The sequence below is a fragment of the Convolutriloba macropyga genome, chromosome 3 (genome assembly GCF_964194025.1).
Source record: "Convolutriloba macropyga chromosome 3, txConMacr16.3, whole genome shotgun sequence".
Taxonomy (NCBI): domain Eukaryota; kingdom Metazoa; phylum Xenacoelomorpha; order Acoela; family Convolutidae; genus Convolutriloba; species Convolutriloba macropyga.
The window spans coordinates 75197230-75219815 of NC_134470.1; the positions used below are offsets into that span (position 1 = coordinate 75197230).

At 32.9% G+C, this 22586-nt stretch overlaps 2 protein-coding genes across 3 annotated transcripts in view; both read right to left on the reverse strand.

The window, feature by feature from the left end:
- Window positions 1–22586, reverse strand: part of LOC142336458 (sodium-dependent serotonin transporter-like) — a 526993-nt gene that overhangs the window by 395450 nt on the left and 108957 nt on the right. The gene's annotated exons all lie outside the window — the stretch shown is intronic.
- Window positions 1–22586, reverse strand: part of LOC142336455 (uncharacterized) — a 101840-nt gene that overhangs the window by 41372 nt on the left and 37882 nt on the right. The window lies entirely within an intron of this gene.

Genomic DNA, 22586 nt, shown 5'->3' on the forward strand with positions numbered 1-22586 from the left:
TGAAAACTTTTGGCTAATTCTTGAAAACTTTCAAATTCGCCTTCTCCTATGCTCTTAGCGCGAAATTTGAATTGCAATACTTTGCATAAAATTACTGAAATCTATCAGAAGAAATAAGAAAAGCTCTAACAACTGGCGACAGGTTGACATTGAGGAGCTAACGTCTTATCACTATTTGCGCACAAAACTCGAATTGCCAGGACAATAAAATACTATCAGACGAACAGTCGGTAGTATAAAAATCTCAATAAAAAACCAACAGGACTAATATAATTGCTAAAAACTTTGTTTGAGAGCAATTGAAAAGAATTTTGGAGTTCTACACTGATAAAAAAACTCTGGGCCTGTTTACACTGAAAAATTTTTTCAAATTTTTTCAAAAAACAATCACAAAAAACTCTACAACCTAGGGCAGAGATGTCTGGAAAAGCCCCATGATTATTGTTCCGACCCCCACTTTAGTGCGGAGGAACTATATACTCAACTGTTTTTTTTTTGTTCAGTCAATTTTGGCCGATCGATATATTCATCGTAGAGAATTATGAGTGGTACGTCCAGCGTAAAATACGGAATTAAAAAGATTTTTTCGATTTTCGTTTTTTACAGGGAGTTATCGAGGTTTAAAGTTTTGTGAACATTCGACTGTTTTTCTTCACATTTTCAGTAATTTTTGCTAAAATGTGACAATTTCGCTAATATAGTTGAAAATAAGATAAAATTTTTATCGGCAGAGTGTTGTTGTTACCGTTAGAGATAGAAGAGCGTTGCTGAATTGTTTGATTGAAGCTTTTTTGGCTAAAATTTTTGATAAAATTTTCAAAATTCAATTTTTCCATCAAAAATGGCACAAAATATGCTTTTTACGTCCACTTTGTTAAAGTTTGCCACACTAAGTGAACTAAAAACCCTTAAACAGACTCCCTAATGTGCTGTAAACTTCGCTTAATTTTTTTGACGATGAATTGTGAATAAAATTTGTGCTGTAAACTTTGCTTAATATTTTTGACGACGAATTTTGAATAAAATTCGAAAAGAATGCATAGAAAAATAAAATAACTCTCAGAAGTAACTGCACAAAAAGACAATTTTTTTTACTGTAAACTTAGCTGAATAACTTTTTGACGATGAATTGTGAATAAAATTTGTGCTGTAAACTTCGCTTAATTTTTTTGACGATGAATTTTGAAAAAAAATTTGTGGTGTAAACTTTGCTTAATATTTTTGACGACGAATTTTGAATAAAATTCAAAAAGAATGCATAGATAAATAAAATAACTCTCAGAAGTAACTGTACAAAATGACAATTTTTTTTACTGTAAACTTAGCTGAATAACTTTTTGACGATGAGTTTTGAATAAAATTTGAAAGAAGTGTACAGAAAGCAACAATTTTTTCAATGAGATTTTAAAAATGTTATGCGTTTAAGTCATTACAAGTTAAACAAGACATTTTATTCTGCTGGTTTGTGAAAAAGTGTATCTTCCGAGGTACGATTGCTGAAGGAGTCAGAATTTGAGGTGTAAACAAATTACCGACGCTCCTCAAAGAATTTAAAATCCCAATTCAGAGTAAGCAGTTATTTCACGAGGGAGGTAAAACAGATGTGGTCAAAAAATTATTCATTCGGAAAAAAAAACATTGCGTACAGTGAAATAGTCACGGGACCAAAAAATGCTCGCAAAACTGTTAATCTGTAAATTAAAACAGAGGAAAAATTATTATTAAAGGTCAACAGTATCTCTTAACTGTAGAAAAAAAAATGAAAGATGACCACTGAAAGTGTTTTCATATCTCCTTTAGGCCAATTTTTATAACTAAATCGACCAAACAATTAGCCAAAGAATGAAAACTTTTGTCTAATTCTTGAAAACTTTCAAATTCGCCTTCTCCTATGCTCTTAGCGCGAAATTTGAATTGCAATACTTTGCATAAAATTACTGAAATCTATCAGAAGAAATAAGAAAAGCTCTAACAACTGGCGACAGGTTGACATTGAGGAGCTAACGTCTTATCACTATTTGCGCACAAAACTCGAATTGCCAGGACAATAAAATACTATCAGACGAACAGTCGGTAGTATAAAAATCTCAATAAAAAACCAACAGGACTAATATAATTGCTAAAAACTTTGTTTGAGAGCAATTGAAAAGAATTTTGGAGTTCTACACTGATAAAAACTCTGGGCCTGTTTACACTGAAAAATTTTTTTAAATTTTCAAAAATGGAGAGCAGAAGAGAAGTGAAATGGACGAACACGAACAGAACAGCATTCTGCAAATAAAAATCTAACACAATCACAAAAAACTCTACAACCTAGGGCAGAGATGTCTGGAAAAGCCCCATGATTATTGTTCCGACCCCCACTTTAGTGCGGAGGAACTATATACTCAACTGTTTTTTTTTGTTCAGTCAATTTTGGCCGATCGATATATTCATCGTAGAGAATTATGAGTGGTACGTCCAGCGTAAAATACGGAATTAAAAAGATTTTTTCGATTTTCGTTTTTTACAGGGAGTTATCGAGGTTTAAAGTTTTGTGAACATTCGACTGTTTTTCTTCACATTTTCAGTAATTTTTGCTAAAATGTGACAATTTCGCTAATATAGTTGAAAATAAGATAAAATTTTTATCGGCAGAGTGTTGTTGTTACCGTTAGAGATAGAAGAGCGTTGCTGAATTGTTTGATTGAAGTTTTTTTGGCTAAAATTTTTGATAAAATTTTCAAAATTCAATTTTTCCATCAAAAATGGCACAAAATATGCTTTTTACGTCCACTTTGTTAAAGTTTGCCACACTAAGTGAACTAAAAACCTTTAAACAGACTCCCTAATGTGCTGTAAACTTCGCTTAATTTTTTTGACGATGAATTTTGAAAAAAATTTGTGCTGTAAACTTTGCTTAATATTTTTGACGACGAATTTTGAATAAAATTCGAAAAGAATGCATAGATAAATAAAATAACTCTCAGAAGTAACTGTACAAAATGACAATTTTTTTTTACTGTAAACTTAGCTGAATAACTTTTTGACGATGAGTTCTGAATAAAATTTGAAAGAAGTGTACAGAAAGCAACAATTTTTTCAATGAGATTTTAAAAATGTTATGCGTTTAAGTCATTACAAGTTAAACAAGACATTCTATTCTGCTGGTTTGTGAAAAAGTGTATCTTCCGAGGTACGATTGCTGAAGGAGTCAGAATTTGAAGTGTAAACAAATTACCGACGCTCCTCAAAGAATTTAAAATCCCAATTCAGAGTAAGCAGTTATTTCACGAGGGAGGTAAAACAGATGTGGTCAAAAAATTATTCATTCGGAAAAAAACTTTGCGTACAGTGAAATAGTCACGGGACCAAAAAATGCTCGCAAAACTGTTAATTAATCTGTAAATTAAAACAGAGGAAAAATTATTATTAAAGGTCAACAGTATCTCTTAACTGTAGAAAAAAAATGAAAGATGACCACTGAAAGTGTTTTCATATCTCCTTTAAGCCAATTTTTATAACTAAATCGACCAAACAATTAGCCAAAGAATGAAAACTTTTGTCTAATTCTTGAAAACTTTCAAATTCGCCTTCTCCTATGCTCTTAGCGCGAAATTTGAATTGCAATACTTTGCATAAAATTACTGAAATCTATCAGAAGAAATAAGAAAAGCTCTAACAACTGGCGACAGGTTGACATTGAGGAGCTAACGTCTTATCACTATTTGCGCACAAAACTCGAATTGCCAGGACAATAAAATACTATCAGACGAACAGTCGGTAGTATAAAAATCTCATTAAAAAACCAACAGGACTAATATAATTGCTAAAAACTTTGTTTGAGAGCAATTGAAAAGAATTTTGGAGTTCTACACTGATAAAAAACTCTGGGCCTGTTTACACTGAAAAATTTTTTTAAATTTTCAAAAATGGAGAGCAGAAGAGAAGTGAAATGGACGAACACGAACAGAACAGCATTCTGCAAATAAAAATCTAACACAATCACAAAAAACTCTACAACCTAGGGCAGAGATGTCTGGAAAAGCCCCATGATTATTGTTCCGACCCCCACTTTAGTGCGGAGGAACTATATACTCAACTTTTTTTTGTTCAGTCAATTTTGGCCGATCGATATATTCATCGTAGAGAATTATGAGTGGTACGTCCAGCGTAAAATACGGAATTAAAAAGATTTTTTCGATTTTCGTTTTTTACAGGGAGTTATCGAGGTTTAAAGTTTTGTGAACATTCGACTGTTTTTCTTCACATTTTCAGTAATTTTTGCTAAAATGTGACAATTTCGCTAATATAGTTGAAAATAAGATAAAATTTTTATCGGCAGAGTGTTGTTGTTACCGTTAGAGATAGAAGAGCGTTGCTGAATTGTTTGATTGAAGTTTTTTTGGCTAAAATTTTTGATAAAATTTTCAAAATTCAATTTTTCCATCAAAAATGGCACAAAATATGCTTTTTACGTCCACTTTGTTAAAGTTTGCCACACTAAGTGAACTAAAAACCCTTAAACAGACTCCCTAATGTGCTGTAAACTTCGCTTAATTTTTTTGACGATGAATTGTGAATAAAATTTGTGCTGTAAACTTTGCTTAATATTTTTGACGACGAATTTTGAATAAAATTCGAAAAGAATGCATAGAAAAATAAAATAACTCTCAGAAGTAACTGCACAAAAAGACAATTTTTTTTACTGTAAACTTAGCTGAATAACTTTTTGACGATGAATTGTGAATAAAATTTGTGCTGTAAACTTCGCTTAATTTTTTTGACGATGAATTTTGAAAAAAAATTTGTGGTGTAAACTTTGCTTAATATTTTTGACGACGAATTTTGAATAAAATTCAAAAAGAATGCATAGATAAATAAAATAACTCTCAGAAGTAACTGTACAAAATGACAATTTTTTTTACTGTAAACTTAGCTGAATAACTTTTTGACGATGAGTTTTGAATAAAATTTGAAAGAAGTGTACAGAAAGCAACAATTTTTTCAATGAGATTTTAAAAATGTTATGCGTTTAAGTCATTACAAGTTAAACAAGACATTTTATTCTGCTGGTTTGTGAAAAAGTGTATCTTCCGAGGTACGATTGCTGAAGGAGTCAGAATTTGAGGTGTAAACAAATTACCGACGCTCCTCAAAGAATTTAAAATCCCAATTCAGAGTAAGCAGTTATTTCACGAGGGAGGTAAAACAGATGTGGTCAAAAAATTATTCATTCGGAAAAAAAAACATTGCGTACAGTGAAATAGTCACGGGACCAAAAAATGCTCGCAAAACTGTTAATCTGTAAATTAAAACAGAGGAAAAATTATTATTAAAGGTCAACAGTATCTCTTAACTGTAGAAAAAAAAATGAAAGATGACCACTGAAAGTGTTTTCATATCTCCTTTAGGCCAATTTTTATAACTAAATCGACCAAACAATTAGCCAAAGAATGAAAACTTTTGTCTAATTCTTGAAAACTTTCAAATTCGCCTTCTCCTATGCTCTTAGCGCGAAATTTGAATTGCAATACTTTGCATAAAATTACTGAAATCTATCAGAAGAAATAAGAAAAGCTCTAACAACTGGCGACAGGTTGACATTGAGGAGCTAACGTCTTATCACTATTTGCGCACAAAACTCGAATTGCCAGGACAATAAAATACTATCAGACGAACAGTCGGTAGTATAAAAATCTCAATAAAAAACCAACAGGACTAATATAATTGCTAAAAACTTTGTTTGAGAGCAATTGAAAAGAATTTTGGAGTTCTACACTGATAAAAACTCTGGGCCTGTTTACACTGAAAAATTTTTTTAAATTTTCAAAAATGGAGAGCAGAAGAGAAGTGAAATGGACGAACACGAACAGAACAGCATTCTGCAAATAAAAATCTAACACAATCACAAAAAACTCTACAACCTAGGGCAGAGATGTCTGGAAAAGCCCCATGATTATTGTTCCGACCCCCACTTTAGTGCGGAGGAACTATATACTCAACTGTTTTTTTTTGTTCAGTCAATTTTGGCCGATCGATATATTCATCGTAGAGAATTATGAGTGGTACGTCCAGCGTAAAATACGGAATTAAAAAGATTTTTTCGATTTTCGTTTTTTACAGGGAGTTATCGAGGTTTAAAGTTTTGTGAACATTCGACTGTTTTTCTTCACATTTTCAGTAATTTTTGCTAAAATGTGACAATTTCGCTAATATAGTTGAAAATAAGATAAAATTTTTATCGGCAGAGTGTTGTTGTTACCGTTAGAGATAGAAGAGCGTTGCTGAATTGTTTGATTGAAGTTTTTTTGGCTAAAATTTTTGATAAAATTTTCAAAATTCAATTTTTCCATCAAAAATGGCACAAAATATGCTTTTTACGTCCACTTTGTTAAAGTTTGCCACACTAAGTGAACTAAAAACCTTTAAACAGACTCCCTAATGTGCTGTAAACTTCGCTTAATTTTTTTGACGATGAATTTTGAAAAAAATTTGTGCTGTAAACTTTGCTTAATATTTTTGACGACGAATTTTGAATAAAATTCGAAAAGAATGCATAGATAAATAAAATAACTCTCAGAAGTAACTGTACAAAATGACAATTTTTTTTTACTGTAAACTTAGCTGAATAACTTTTTGACGATGAGTTCTGAATAAAATTTGAAAGAAGTGTACAGAAAGCAACAATTTTTTCAATGAGATTTTAAAAATGTTATGCGTTTAAGTCATTACAAGTTAAACAAGACATTCTATTCTGCTGGTTTGTGAAAAAGTGTATCTTCCGAGGTACGATTGCTGAAGGAGTCAGAATTTGAAGTGTAAACAAATTACCGACGCTCCTCAAAGAATTTAAAATCCCAATTCAGAGTAAGCAGTTATTTCACGAGGGAGGTAAAACAGATGTGGTCAAAAAATTATTCATTCGGAAAAAAACTTTGCGTACAGTGAAATAGTCACGGGACCAAAAAATGCTCGCAAAACTGTTAATTAATCTGTAAATTAAAACAGAGGAAAAATTATTATTAAAGGTCAACAGTATCTCTTAACTGTAGAAAAAAAATGAAAGATGACCACTGAAAGTGTTTTCATATCTCCTTTAAGCCAATTTTTATAACTAAATCGACCAAACAATTAGCCAAAGAATGAAAACTTTTGTCTAATTCTTGAAAACTTTCAAATTCGCCTTCTCCTATGCTCTTAGCGCGAAATTTGAATTGCAATACTTTGCATAAAATTACTGAAATCTATCAGAAGAAATAAGAAAAGCTCTAACAACTGGCGACAGGTTGACATTGAGGAGCTAACGTCTTATCACTATTTGCGCAGAAAACTCGAATTGCCAGGACAATAAAATACTATCAGACGAACAGTCGGTAGTATAAAAATCTCATTAAAAAACCAACAGGACTAATATAATTGCTAAAAACTTTGTTTGAGAGCAATTGAAAAGAATTTTGGAGTTCTACACTGATAAAAAACTCTGGGCCTGTTTACACTGAAAAATTTTTTTAAATTTTCAAAAATGGAGAGCAGAAGAGAAGTGAAATGGACGAACACGAACAGAACAGCATTCTGCAAATAAAAATCTAACACAATCACAAAAAACTCTACAACCTAGGGCAGAGATGTCTGAAAAAGCCCCATGATTATTGTTCCGACCCCCACTTTAGTGCGGAGGAACTATATACTCAACTTTTTTTTGTTCAGTCAATTTTGGCCGATCGATATATTCATCGTAGAGAATTATGAGTGGTACGTCCAGCGTAAAATACGGAATTAAAAAGATTTTTTCGATTTTCGTTTTTTACAGGGAGTTATCGAGGTTTAAAGTTTTGTGAACATTCGACTGTTTTTCTTCACATTTTCAGTAATTTTTGCTAAAATGTGACAATTTCGCTAATATAGTTGAAAATAAGATAAAATTTTTATCGGCAGAGTGTTGTTGTTACCGTTAGAGATAGAAGAGCGTTGCTGAATTGTTTGATTGAAGTTTTTTTGGCTAAAATTTTTGATAAAATTTTCAAAATTCAATTTTTCCATCAAAAATGGCACAAAATATGCTTTTTACGTCCACTTTGTTAAAGTTTGCCACACTAAGTGAACTAAAAACCTTTAAACAGACTCCCTAATGTGCTGTAAACTTCGCTTAATTTTTTTGACGATGAATTTTGAAAAAAATTTGTGCTGTAAACTTTGCTTAATATTTTTGACGAATTTTGAATAAAATTCGAAAAGAATGCATAGATAAATAAAATAACTCTCAGAAGTAACTGTACAAAATGACAATTTTTTTTACTGTAAACTTAGCTGAATAACTTTTTGACGATGAGTTCTGAATAAAATTTGAAAGAAGTGTACAGAAAGCAACAATTTTTTCAATGAGATTTTAAAAATGTTATGCGTTTAAGTCATTACAAGTTAAACAAGACATTCTATTCTGCTGGTTTGTGAAAAAGTGTATCTTCCGAGGTACGATTGCTGAAGGAGTCAGAATTTGAAGTGTAAACAAATTACCGACGCTCCTCAAAGAATTTAAAATCCCAATTCAGAGTAAGCAGTTATTTCACGAGGGAGGTAAAACAGATGTGGTCAAAAAATTATTCATTCGGAAAAAAACTTTGCGTACAGTGAAATAGTCACGGGACCAAAAAATGCTCGCAAAACTGTTAATTAATCTGTAAATTAAAACAGAGGAAAAATTATTATTAAAGGTCAACAGTATCTCTTAACTGTAGAAAAAAAAATGAAAGATGACCACTGAAAGTGTTTTCATATCTCCTTTAGGCCAATTTTTATAACTAAATCGACCAAACAATTAGCCAAAGAATGAAAACTTTTGGCTAATTCTTGAAAACTTTCAAATTCGCCTTCTCCTATGCTCTTAGCGCGAAATTTGAATTGCAATACTTTGCATAAAATTACTGAAATCTATCAGAAGAAATAAGAAAAGCTCTAACAACTGGCGACAGGTTGACATTGAGGAGCTAACGTCTTATCACTATTTGCGCACAAAACTCGAATTGCCAGGACAATAAAATACTATCAGACGAACAGTCGGTAGTATAAAAATCTCAATAAAAAACCAACAGGACTAATATAATTGCTAAAAACTTTGTTTGAGAGCAATTGAAAAGAATTTTGGAGTTCTACACTGATAAAAAAAACTCTGGGCCTGTTTACACTGAAAAATTTTTTCAAATTTTTTCAAAAAACAATCACAAAAAACTCTACAACCTAGGGCAGAGATGTCTGGAAAAGCCCCATGATTATTGTTCCCACCCCCACTTTAGTGCGGAGGAACTATATACTCAACTGTTTTTTTTTGTTCAGTCAATTTTGGCCGATCGATATATTCATCGTAGAGAATTATGAGTGGTACGTCCAGCGTACAATACGGAATTAAAAAGATTTTTTCGATTTTCGTTTTTTACAGGGAGTTTATCGAGGTTTAAAGTTTTGTGAACATTCGACTGTTTTTCTTCACATTTTCAGTAATTTTTGCTAAAATGTGACAATTTTGCTAATATAGTTGAAAATAAGATAAAATTTTTATCGGCAGAGTGTTGTTGTTACCGTTAGAGATAAAAGAGTTGCTGAATTGTTTGATTGAAGTTTTTTTGGCTAAAATTTTTGATAAAATTTTCAAAATTCAATTTTTCCATCAAAAATGGCACAAAATATGCTTTTTACGTCCACTTTGTTAAAGTTTGCCACACTAAGTGACCTAAAAACCTTTAAACAGACTCCCTAATCTCAAAAAGAGCGCTAGTTGCAATTAGGCGCCGTATGAAAGTCTTCTGGAATTAAAACTTTGCCGTTTTTTGCAGATTTAACTCGATAATTATACAAAAAGCATCGATCTTTTTTTTAATATTTGAAGAATTCTTTGCAACAATTGGTCTACTTCGCAAACACTTGGAACACTGGTCAGTTTGCTGAACCCGCGACAAAATCACGGAGAGGTTTGACAATATCTTGGATTCTTAGAATCAGACTTTTTGGTTTTTATTTTGATGCTGCCTTTTTTCAAAATATTTTGCTTTTGTTTTCTTAATGTTAATTACTGACAATATTGTTTATTCACGGCTCCGCTAATGACAGCTACAATTTACGTAAAATTGAGGCAGAATGTAGATACAGTTTGTTTTCAGAGAACCAAAGGGTTTTTATGGCTTTGAGGAAGAGTTTTAGTAAAATTTAAATGAATTCTTGTCTTTCACATTCAATTGTTATTATTTTGGCAGTCTGATTTCTAAGTTTAACCACTCAAAGATCTAAATTTCTTCCTGAAGAGGTGCAAGTGAACCTTTTTTATTCATTCGGTTGTTACCTAATGTCTCTTATGTTATTGAATGTATTTGTTTTAAGGAAATTTCTGTAATTTTTTGAACCTGTCAAATTTATTTTATTTTAGTCAACATTTTGTTTATTCTCAGTAAGTACAGGTCAATCTTTCCTCCGTTTAGAACACAAACTAATTTTGTGGACGATTGTTTTAACAGAAGGTTTCTTGCTTTTGGTAATACGGGTTTTCATAGAAAATTTTCTGATTTTTGTGTATAATTTCCAATTTTTGCTGTTGTTTTTGTTTCGTTGTAAACTGTAACATTCGTCAATTGTAACATTACTTAACAATCTAACTGAAAAAACTTTTAAAACATTTGAAACTGAAAATATTTTTTGTTTTCATAAAATATGGTTTGAAGGGCTGCGACACCGTTCTCTTGCAGAAATTGATAGTTTTTTATTTTTGCCCTTTGTTGTAAATTTTTGTTGTCATATGCCAAAAATTGTGTATTTAAAGGTTTCAGTTGCCAACTAAAGATAAACAAATGAAATTAATAACTGATATCGGTAAATAGCTAAGGGTTCTTTTGAATTTCGAATTAAACTTCTAAAAAAAAGAGTAATAGTATTCTTCAACTTATCCCTTTTTGTTCTGGTTTGCTTTTTTCGTATTAAACAATGTTGTATCATTTTCGTAAATTAGCCTCATTATTTAGAGCTCTTTTCAATGTTTTGTTGAATCAAACAATAATTTTTCTGTTGTTAAAACGTTATAAATGATGTCTTCAGGGCTTAGACAATTTGTTTCAAAAGAATTTTGTGAAGTTTAGATATTTTTCAGTTTTTGTGGTTCTTTTTGTTGTCATTTTTTGATAGTCGTTTTACAAAAAGACGTTATGATGGTCAAAGGAGACACAAATGAAGATGTTATATTCTCGCGGTTAATATCTTTAAATAATTTAATTGCTTCAAAACTGTGGTTTCGTAAAGTTGTTTGTGAAACTTATTAGTACAGCTTGTATTTAATATTATTTTATATTCTTATGATTTAGTCTCATTAATAACAGCTGAAATTAATTTTCCGAGTAGTTGCAAGACAAACATCAGTTGTTGGCTATGAATTTTGAAAATATTTGTTTTTAATTAAAAAGAGATAGATTTTTGAAATCTGCCAATTTCATTTCTGTTAAATAATAGCTAAGCATCTCTATATACAATTCACATCAATTATCGATTGAAATACAATTTGCTCTTCATAACGGTTTTATTTTTTCTCAAATGGTCTCTCTTCTTGGAACAACCAGTTTTCATAAAACCAATTTTCGTGATTTTTGCATACTTGCCCCTTTTTTGTAGGTTTTTGTTCTTTTCACAGTATCACAATAATAGGTGTCATTTGATTTACAAAGTTTATTACCTTCAAAAAAAGCAAACGACGGTTTTTTTTGTTTTTAGTGATCAGCTTAATATTTAATTGATTGGGGGGACATCGTTTTTGTGCATAATTTTTTGTGCAAATTGTTAGCTTTTGCCTGTACTTGTCGTTTTTTTTTGCAGTCGTATGACATATCCTGGATAATGAAAGGCCTCAGTTGCTCTCTATTGAGGTATAAAAGACTTTCTCAATGATTGAATTTGATGCGTAATGTTTTTAATCAGTTCGAATTTAATTCTCTTTTTAAAAAAAGCAATATTTTAATAAACTTTGCCCCTTTTGCTCATTTCTAGTCGACTTGTTGCCAAGTCGCATTGAGGAAAAGTACCATATTTTGTTCCAAAAAACGCCGGTTAATCTTCTGAGTACAAATTTTATCTGATGCCATTTTGATTTGGTTATTAGTGGTTTTCAAAAAATGGACAAGGAGTTTTGGTCGTAATTAAAATTTGTAACTATTTGATTTAAATTGCCGTCCTTTCTGGCAGTCATATTATGGTAGCAGCAGGTCTCATAGGCCCTCTAGAGTAGATTGTTTTATTCTTTTAGTAGTTTGTTGAACTATATGTTGATATGTTAATTGTTTTATCTCTTCCTCATTTGGTAGACAATTAAGTGAAAAATGTAGATGAGCGGGGTCGGAACTGAATGTGCGAACGCACATTACCGAGCCTCCTTGTAGTTCTATATGCTGTAACGAACTTGTTCTGGCACATGTGTCTCAAATTGTTCACAGCTGTAGCTGCCCCCCCCCCCCCGCCCCGAGCTTATAAAACTTTAATACCCCCCAAAGTGGCAACTGTCCCCCCTATGTCACCTCTGTACACCGTGTGTTGTCGATCAGGAAATCAATATGGCTTAAACTTACTTTCATTGGTCATTGGCTTGTGTGTAGAATAAATTAATTTTTCCATTTTACGCGTTTTTGGGATGCGAATGAAATAACACACCAACTCATTTGAGTAGGCGGGGGATCCCGCAAAATTTTGTAAATTGCTTAAAGCTCAAATACAGCTTTCCGATTTGAGAGGATCAATGTGGTTGATTTCGAAATTATGAAGAGTCATATGATGGATTGTTCGGTATTCATTAGAAACATTAGTGTGTGTTTATTACGATAAATCATTGCATTCACTAAGATTAGTCGAAATAATTTCCATATATCACCTAATTCATTTACAACTATTGAAAAAAAACCGTCTGTCTCTATTGTTTTGATAGATAGGAACCAAAATTAGCTGGATTACCCAGCATGGTCAGCTTCAGGTTTTGTCCCTAGCAATATGTATTCCCCGGTTGACGGTCCTCGACCCAGAACAATTTTTGTCAAAATGTATTTGGGTGGCAAACAAGAGGGTTCATAGAGAACAGACCTAAAATTAAGTATTCGCCAGATCGAACTGATGTTGGACCCACAGAGCCAAACAGAGCAGACACAAAGAGAGGCCCTAGGCGAGACTGAACAAACGTTTGTTGCACTGGGCAAGAAGGCCTTAAATATGTAGAATCACATTAAGAGATATATGATTTACACGATTCAAATTTTGAGTCCGTTCTTCAGCTGAAACTAATTTTACTATTTTTTAAAAAGCGTCAAATCTAAGAACAATACATTAGTAATCAAAACTCGGTGTTTGCTTAATCGTCTAACAATGTTCGGCTACAGTTTTTGGCGAGACTTCAGGGCTTTGATCAGTCCAAATAGTTCAATTGGATGCTAGTTAGAGCTAACTCTCTAAGAGTTACCTTTCCACAGAGGTTAAAAGACTTCTTTCATAGCGATACAACAAATTAAGCATGGGCCAGATTTAACAGACCAAAATAAGGGTAGGGGCATCTTTTCCGCTAGCCCCCCCCCCCCCCCCACCAGTCCTATATAGCCGAACTTTAGGCACTCCCCAAATATTAATGTTTTGCTCCTTTCTGGAAAAGTTACTTATGATCATGATTACCTACCTATTACAATACATCAACAGACAAATTTGCATCATTTTTCAGAAAAATCAAAGTAGTAGACCCCTTTACAAATCCAGTAATTTCAAAAAATGCAACAAGAACAAGTTATTGATGGATATTTACATTATATGCAGTTCGTTATTATTATGCACGTATTAACTTCAAACCAGAGCTGTGTTAACTCTGGTAACATATACAAATGGGGGTGCCTAATTTACTGGGGAGGGGGGGGGGCGCTAGCGGAAAAGTTCCGGGTAGGGGCTAGACCAAACGGACTGAAGTTTGGGTATTGACCAGACCGAACAGATCTACCCGGGTCGAAGTTTTTGGGTGAATTTTTGTTAAGAAATGCGGTGAATGTGGTGATATTTTGTAAGAAATGCGGTGAATGCTGTGAAAAAAAAACATTTCACCGCATTTCTTACAAATGTGTGGGTATGGGGAAATGTTTCTCCAGATTAAGGTTTTGGTTGCACCGAACTGCATCTCCGCAACCCAAGTTCATCAGGCCTAACCTGCCTTGGGGTTGGGGACCCGATCTTTGTTTGTCAATAACGCGATTTCTGCACTAAAATGAACTCGAGCAATTTTCAGTTGAAATTCCAAAAAAAAAGAGGTTCTGATAATTTTTGTACATCGAAAATTATTGAAAAAGTGATTGCAAAGTATTGAACAGTGAACAAACTAGAGTTAGTATTTAAACGGCCCGAGATAAGATCGTCGACACCAGACAAATATGGGCTAGAGGAACATGGGTTGCTGATGAGAGTTGGTCAGGCGCGACAAAGCTCATAGTTTGAAAAAAAATTTGGACGCGCCGCACACGGTCTTATACAAAATATGGCTCTGTTCGCTCTGGCTCTTACCCATTTCGGCCTGCTCCATACCTGAAACCGTTTTGATTGGTCTGTTTCATACCCTAATTTCAGTTTTGTTAGTCTATACCGTTCCAACGGCCCGTTTTGTCTGGCCCATACCCATTTGTAGGTTTGTTTGCTCTGGCCTATTCCTAGTTTTTGGTATCGCTATGAATGAGTCTTCCGATTTTCAAACTCGGCATAGAGGTTAAATAAAGAGTGTTAACTCTAAAAAGCGTCCCAACAAACTAATTGTACTGATAAAAGCCCCAAAGTATCGCCAAAAACTGCAGCCAGAACTCTGCAAAGACAACTTTGAGTCCTGATTGTGATTACTGAACAATGTGTTGTCCTTTAATTTGACGATTTTTTATTTTAAACAACGAAAAAAGTTTTATTTTGATTTTATATTTTGGATTTTTGGGCTCAAAACGCTAACAGTTAATTGGTTCCATGCCGAGTTGGGACCATTTAATTAGGCCCATAACTAATTTGGACTGTTTGATCTGATTGGCCCAAGTTTGATCTGAGCCCAAATTGTCGACAGGAAATATGTCATATTTACTTATGACAAAAAGTTACAAACAGTTTACAGACTGTAATTGGGTAACGGTCGCTCAATTGCAGATAGGTATGCCAAGCAAAAAAAATCAATATAATAAATTTGAAAGACGTTTTGGTACACAAAAATGCAAAAATTGAAGCAACGATAACCCGCAGGATATATTACAATTTGAAACCCATTAGCATTTTATAATTGTTGTTGACAAAGAATAAACTAAGGTTAGTTTATGTGCAGAAAAAAAATTATCCATTGTGATCAAGCCAAAAAAATATATCCATTGATGAAAACTGAGAACTTTCTTTTTAATCTTTGTTAAATTCCAGAATTTACATTGAGGAGTTCTTGAAAATAGGCATCTGAAAAGGCAAAAAATTAATAATAAAAGGGTGCCAGATAGAAAAACAAACCATCTAAAATAGGCAACTTGGAAAGTCTCAACCCTAATGCTCTGGGAAAGTTTTTTTTCGTTTGATATTTTTCGTTATTATATTTTTTTTCGAAAATTCTTTTGTATTTTTGGTGCCTTTTGAAATCTTATCAAAATATCCTAATATTGATTGTTCCTATTTACTTAGAGAAGACGTTTAATGAATAGGTAAAGTTTTCAGAGAAAAGCGTATGGTTTAAATGGCTTCGACACTTTCTTTTCGCACTTTTCTACTGAATTTTTGGTTTTTGCCGGTATTTGTTGTTGCTTTCATATTAAATGACATAGTGTAATATCCTAAGTTTTGAATGACGAACTTCCTTGTTTTCCCATCGAAGCATAACTTAGCGTACTTATTGGCTTAAATTGAAAGCTATGCAATTTAATGGCGTTGATATTACGGGTTTTCTCAAAAATTTCGTCGTTTTAGCAGTAGTTGGATTCATGAGTGTTTAGTTTTAGATTATCCGCGCAACATCTCCAAACATGCAGTAAAGAGCAGCTCATAATGAACCTATCTAGTCAGTCAGTGGTCACTTTTTGAAGAGCGAAACCGTCAATAATTGGCTTTCTCGACTCCACTTACGATTTTTCGTCAACCCTTATATCTCAATTTCATTAAAGCATTAATTGTTTTGACCCCACTGGTTGGGGGAGGGGAGAGGAACTATACGCTCATATGGGTTTTTTGTCGTTGGTCGAATTCAATTTGAGAGCTGTTCTTTTTTAGAAAACTTCATATATTTTTTGTTTTCTTAGCCACTTAGAGACTGGTCACTTTTCATATCGAGTTTCCGTTAATAACAAAACACATTTACAGTTAAAAAATGCCCAATGAAGAACAAATTCGTTTTCAAGGAATCACTCTTGTTTTTTTTCTTACTTCGACTCTGAGTTTTCATAATTTTTAATAAACTTTTGATTTTGTTTCTGAGATTTTACTACATTTTTGGAGTCCTATGGCATAGACTCAGTGACTAATTTCAATAGGCGTCCCTATGAGTTTTAGTTCAACCATTCTTGTGCTTTGAGTGCACAGCTAATGGCTTTTCAGAATTAAAAAAATACTTTTCGAAAAACTTTGATTATTACCCGATCATAAACTTCTTTTCGTGAACTGTAAGTCAGTCTAAGTATTGACAGAACCCCCATCTTTTCTATTGCCACCAAAAATTTTAGTTTTTTTTCCGTTAGCGGTTTTTTCTACTAAGTATTGGTTTTACGACTTCGATGCCACGAGTTTTAATATTTTTTTGGGAAAATTCTTTTGTATTTTTGGTGCCTTTTGAAATCTTATCACAATATCCTAATATTGATTATTCCTATTTACTTAGAGAAGACGTTTAATGAATAGGTAAAGTTTTCAGAGAAAAGCGTATGGTTTAAATGGCTTCGACACTTTCTTTTTGCACTTTTCTATTGAATTTTTGGTTTTTGCCTGTATTTGTTGTTGCTTTCATAGTAAATGACATAGTGTAATATCCTAAGTTTTGAATGACAAACTTCCTTGTTTTCCCATCGAAGCATAACTTAGCGTACTTATTGGCTTCAATTGAAAGCTATGGAATTTGATGGCGTTGATATTACGGGTTTTCTCAAAAAGTTCGTCGTTTTAATAAACATGTTCATTTTTTGGACTCTGTAATTCATATTGTTAAAAAAAATAATCCCATTGCTGTTCAAAAATTAGTTGAACAGAGGGTTTTTTCCTGAAATGTTCATTTTTTAATAGCTTCGACGCTTTTCTCGCTCATTTTTTTTTTGAATTTGCAGTTTTTGACTGTTTTCTTTTACTCTTTAAGTAGCCGTATATCCTTACCGGTCTCACAAGCTTCTAATTTGGAATTGAAAGATTGATTGACTGATGTTACTCAATGCAGTCAATTTATAGCCAATGGTCCAAAAGTTTTTGATATTATACGTTTTCATTTTTTTCAATTTTTCCAAGTTTGTTGTTCTCTTCGTCAACTTGTAACTTATTCTCATCATAGAGAGGTTTAAACCAATTTGTTGTAATTCAAAAAATAACGTGTTTGCTGATATTATGTCGTAACTGAAGTTTTGTTAGTTGGACAATATGCATTTTCATAAAAAGTTTGTGAGTGGTGTTTTTGTGTTTTTTTCCTTTTGACATATTCGCTGAATAACAGATCCCAAAGCTTTTCAAATGTGACAGAACCGAACTCATTTAATTCTTCAGTATAATTTTAGCTGAGTAAGTGTTTATAACAATTGAAATAAAAATACATAGTATTCAGATAATACCCAATGAGATTTTCTGCATGATTAGTCCAATTGAATGGCTTATTCTGACCAAAGACAGGTCCTATTAGTTTCGCAATGACTTTTTAGTTAATTTATCAAGAATTATTTCCTTAAAAGCTAATGACATCTCAGACTTTTGAATTTATTTGGATTAAAAATGTTGATTGATTTTTGGAGTTCGCCTCATTATTTCTTCTGTTTTTCGACTGATTACCTAATCTCATTAAGGAAAATTCTCATCTGCTGTGTAGTTATGAAAAAGTAAATTTGTGTTGCGATACAGCAACTTAAGCATGGGCCAGATTTAACAGACCAAAATAAGGGTAGGGGCATCTTTTCCGCTAGCCCCCCCCCCAGTTTCATATAGCCGAAATTTAGGCACTCTTCCAAATATTAATGTTTTGCTCCCTTCTGGAAAAGTTACTTATGATCATGATTACCTACCTATTACAATACATCAACAGACACATTTGCATCATTTTTCAGGAAAACCAAAGTAGTAGACCCCTTTACAAAGCCAGTAATTTCAAAAAAATGCAACAAGAACAAGTTTTTGATGGATGTTTACATTATATGCAGTTCGTTATTATTATGCACGTATTCATTTCAAACCAGAGCTCAGTTAACTATGGTAACATATACAAATGGGGGTGCCTAATTTACTGGAGGGGGGGGGGGCGCTAGCGGAAAAGTTCCGGGTTGGGGCTAGACCAAACGGACTGAAGTTTGGGTATTGACCCGACCGAACAGATCTACCCGGGTCGAGGTTTTTGGGTGAATTTTTGTTAAGAAATGCGGTGAATGTGGTTAAATTTTGTAAGAAATGCGGGGAATCTGTAAAAAAATATATTTCACCGCATTTCTTACAAATGTATGGGTATGGGGAAATGTTTCTCCAGATTAAGGTTTTGGTTGCACCGAACTGCATCTCCGCAACCCAAGTTCATCAGGCCTAACCTGCCTTGGGGTTGGGGACCCGATCTTTGTTTGTCAGTAACGCGATTTTTGCACTAAAATGCACTCGAGCAATTTTCATTTGAAAATCCAAAAAAAGAGGTTCTGATAATTTTTGTACATCGAAATTTATTGAAAAAGAGATTTTAAAGTATTGAACAGTGAACAAACTAGAGTTAGTATTTAAACGGCCCGAGATAAGATCGTCGACACCAGACAAATATGGGCTAGAGGAACATGGGTTGCAGATGAGAGTTGGTCAGGTGCGACAAAGCTCATAGTTCGGACAAATTCTTGGACGCGCCGCACACGGTCTTATACAAAATATGGCTCTGTTCGCTCTGGCTCTTACCCATTTCGGCCTGCTCCATACCTGAAACCGTTTTGATTGGTCTGTTTCATACCCTAATTTCAGTTTTGTTAGTCTATACCGTTCCAACGGCCCGTTTTGTCTGGCCCATACCCATTTGTAGGTTTGTTTGCTCTGGCCTATGCCTAGTTTTTGGTATCGCTATGAATGAGTCTTCCGATTCTTCCGCATAGAGGTTAAATAAAGAGTGTTAACTCTAAAAAGCGTCCCAACAAACTAATTGTACTGATAAAAGCCCCAAAGTATCGCCAAAAACTGCAGCCAGAACTCTTCAAAGACAACTTTGAGTCCTGATTGCGATTACTGAACAATGTGTTGTTCTTTAATTTGACGATTTTTTATAAACAACGCAAAAAGTTTTAACTTGATTTTATTTTTTGGATTTTTGGGCTCAAAACGCTAACAGTTAATTGGTTCCATGCCTGAGTTGGGACCATTTGTTCAGGCCCATAACTATTTTGGACTGTTTGATCTGATTGACCCAAGTTTGATCTGAGCCCAAATTGTCGACAGAAAATATGTCATATTTACTTAAGACAAAATGTTACAGTTTACAGACTGTAATTGGGTAACGGTCGCTCAATTGCAGATAGGTATGCCAAGCAAAAAAAATCAATATAATAAATTTGAAAGACGTTTTGGTACACAAAAATGCAAAAATTGAAGCAAAGATAACCCGCAGGATATATTGTTACAATTTGAAACCCATTAGCATTTTATAATTATTGTTGACAAAGAAAAAACTAAGGTTAGTTTATGTGCAGATAAAAATTATCCATTGTGATCAAGCCAAAAAAATAAATCCATTGATGAAAATTGAGAACTTTCTTTTTAATCAATCTTTGTTAAGTTCCAGAATTTACATTGAGTTCTTGAAAATAGGCATCTGAAAAGGCAAAAAATTAATAATAAAAGGGTGCCAGATAGAAAAACAAACCACCTAAAATAGGCAACTTGGAAAGTCTCAACCCTAATGCTCTGGGAAAGTTATTTTTCGTTTGAGCTAATAAATTGTTTAGCAGGTTGCTAATGAAATGCTAAAACTCTTCATTCAGCTGCAAACGATTTTTGTCCAATCAGGAATTTTTAATTTTTATCCATTTAATTTTTGTCCAATCAGGAAGCAGACTAAATATTATGGAAAGTTGTGGTCGCAGATCATCATCTGAACACTTGTTCAAAGGTATAGCAAATATTTTGAAAAGAAAAGTTATCAGTTTAGAAGAAAGCAACTCTAGTAAAATAAATTTCGGACAGTCTTTCAAACTCAGTCTAAAAGAAAAGAGTTCTTAGTTGTGATTGAGGACGTTTTATGTTAGAGACTAGAACTATCTAGATTAATTAAAACAGACACTTTTCGGGGAAAAATTGACTTAGGATTTACAGCAATATCAACTATCAATTTTTTTTACTTTGATACAAAATTGAGCCTTAGTAAGGAGTTCATTTTGATGATTGCACATACTAAATAACGACCATCAATTGTTCATTTTTTTTTAAACCCAAGAGCTGGCTAGCATGTTCTCTAAAAGCTTTCCTCAAATAGAAATATTTAACTCACGACATAATTTGAATCTAAAATACAAAGTACTCCAAAATGAATGTCTCCTGAAAATAAGAGAGGCAACATTTTTTGTTAACATTGTTTTTTTTTAATTTAGCAGTCGTTGGATTCTTGAGTGTTTAGCTTTAGATTATCCGCGCAACATCTCCAAACATGCAGTAAAGAGCAGCTCAAAATGAACCTATCTAGTCAGTCAGTGGTCACTTTTTGAAGAGCGAAACCGTTAATGATTGGCTTTCTCGACTCCACTAACGATTTTTCGTCAACTCTTATATCTCAATTTCATTAAAGCATTAATTGTTTCGACCCCACTGGTTGGGGTAGGGGAGAGGAACTATATGCTCATATGGGTTTTTTGTTGTTTGTCGAATTCAATTTGAGAGCTTTTCTTTTTTAGAAAACTATAAATTTTTTTTTGTTTTCTTTGTCACTTAGAGACTGGTCACTTTTCATATCGAGTTTCCGTTAATGACAAAACACATTTACAGTTAAAAAATCCCCAATGAAGAACAAATTCGTTTTCAAGGAATCACTCTTGTTTTTTTCTTACTTCGACTCTGAGTTTTCATAATTTTTAATAAAATTTTGTTTTTGTTTCTGAGATTTTACTACATTGTTGGAGTCCTATGGCATAGACTCAGTGACTAATTTCAATAGGCGTCCCTATGAGTTTTAGTTCAACCATTCTTGTGCTTTGAGTGCACAGCTAATGGCTTTTCAGAATTAAAAAAATACTTTTCGAAAAACTTTGAATATTACCCGATCATAAACTTCTTTTCGTGAACTGTAAGTCAGTCTAAGTATTGACAGAACCCCCATCTTTTCTATTGCCACCAAAAATTTTAGTTTTTTTCCGTTAGCGATTTTTTCTACTAAGTATTGGTTTTACGACTTCGATGCCACGAGTTTTAATATTTTTTTGGGAAAATTCTTTTGTATTTTTGGTGTCTTTTGAAATCTTATCACAATATCCTAATATTGATTATTCCTATTTACTTACAGAAGACGTTTAATGAATAGGTAAAGTTTTCAGAGAAAAGCGTATGGTTTAAATGGCTTCGACACTTTCTTTTTGCACTTTTCTATTGAATTTTTGGTTTTTGCCTGTATTTGTTGTTGCTTTCATAGTAAATGACATAGTGTAATATCCTAAGTTTTGAATGACAAACTTCCTTGTTTTCCCATCGAAGCATAACTTAGCGTACTTATTGGCTTCAATTGAAAGCTATGGAATTTGATGGCGTTGATATTACGGGTTTTCTCAAAAATTTCGTCGTTTTAATAAACATGTTCATTTTTTGGACTCTATAATTCATATTGTTAAAAAAAATAATCCCACTGCTGTTCAAAAATTAATTGAAAAGATAGAGTTTCCTCCTGAAATGTTCATTTTTTAATGGCTTCGACGCTTTTCTCGCTCATTTTTTTTTGAATTTGCAGTTTTTGACTGTTTTTTTACTCTTTAAGTAGCCGTATATCCTTACCGGTCTCACAAGCTTCTAAATTGGAATTGAAAGATTGATCGACTGATGTTACTCAATGCAGTCAATTATAAGCCAATGGTCCAAAAGTTTTTGATATTATACGTTTTCAATTTTTTTCAATTTTTCAAAGTTTGTTGTTCTCTTCGTCAACTTGGTAACTTATCCAATTCGTTGTAATTCAAAAATTAACGTGTTTGCTGATATTATGTCGTAACTGAAGTTTTGTTAGTTGGACAATATGCATTTCCATAAAAAGTTTGTGAGTGGTGTTTTTGTGTTTTTTTTCTTTTAACATATTCGCTGAATAACAGATCCCAAAGCTTTTCAAATGTGACAGAATCCAACTCATTTAATTCTTCAGTATAATTTTAGCTGAATTAGTGTATATAACAATTGAAATAAAAATACATAGTATTCAGATAATACCCAATGAGATTTTC